The following is an 805-nucleotide window of genomic DNA, read 5'->3' on the forward strand; positions in this document are numbered from 1 at the left end:
TTTTAAAACTGATTGATGAAGCAATTGGGACAGAATTAGTATTGGTAAAGATGAGGGAGGAAGTGTGGCTGTAAGATGGTGGTAAATTCAATATTTTGGTCTATAATCTTTAAATGTGCTTCACATTGATGCACTTATGGTGTAAAATGCTTAATAGAATTAGAAATGGAAAAAAATTAGAAACAATGGGAATTTTTCTTGACCTTAGATCATAATTTAGTCACCACAAGGTCCACTTAGTAGCTTTTATAAAGCTTTTAAATGCATCACAATATTCTCATTGACAAATGTAAGTGGTCAGAAATCAAAAATAGATTGTTAAAAATACCCTGACCCTATTGTATAGCTTAACTCATTTGGGGGATTTTGGACATTTATTTGCAATAAATTATAATTAACACTATAAAATGCTTTTATTTTGACATTTTAGGATGTTGCTTTCAACCGTTCCTCGGGATTCCTCTTTCCCAGATTCAGAACTTTCATTTAATATTTGTAAATATATTTCTTGGTTTGGTTTTGGAGTTATGTTGTATCGCAAAACTCCAGTAGCACAGAACAACCTCGTGCGGCAGGGGGCGGGAGAGGGTTTCAGTGTGACTACAAAATATGGCATTGTGACCATTTGCCGTATGTTGCAGTATAAAATATGACTGTTATCCACCAGTAGGGGCTATCAAATTTCCCCCGCCCCTAAACGTCACATTTAAAGCCCATTTTGTTTACCATTCTAATTGGTGGATCTTTTTCGCTAAAGTAGCGATGTCAAGATTTCCGATGGCACTTGAAGGCAGCAACCGTGGAA

The sequence above is a fragment of the Semicossyphus pulcher genome, unplaced genomic scaffold, assembly GCF_022749685.1.
Source record: "Semicossyphus pulcher isolate SPU_LCO1_2020_fin unplaced genomic scaffold, fSemPul1.0.p SCAF_4, whole genome shotgun sequence".
Lineage (NCBI taxonomy): Eukaryota > Metazoa > Chordata > Actinopteri > Labriformes > Labridae > Semicossyphus > Semicossyphus pulcher.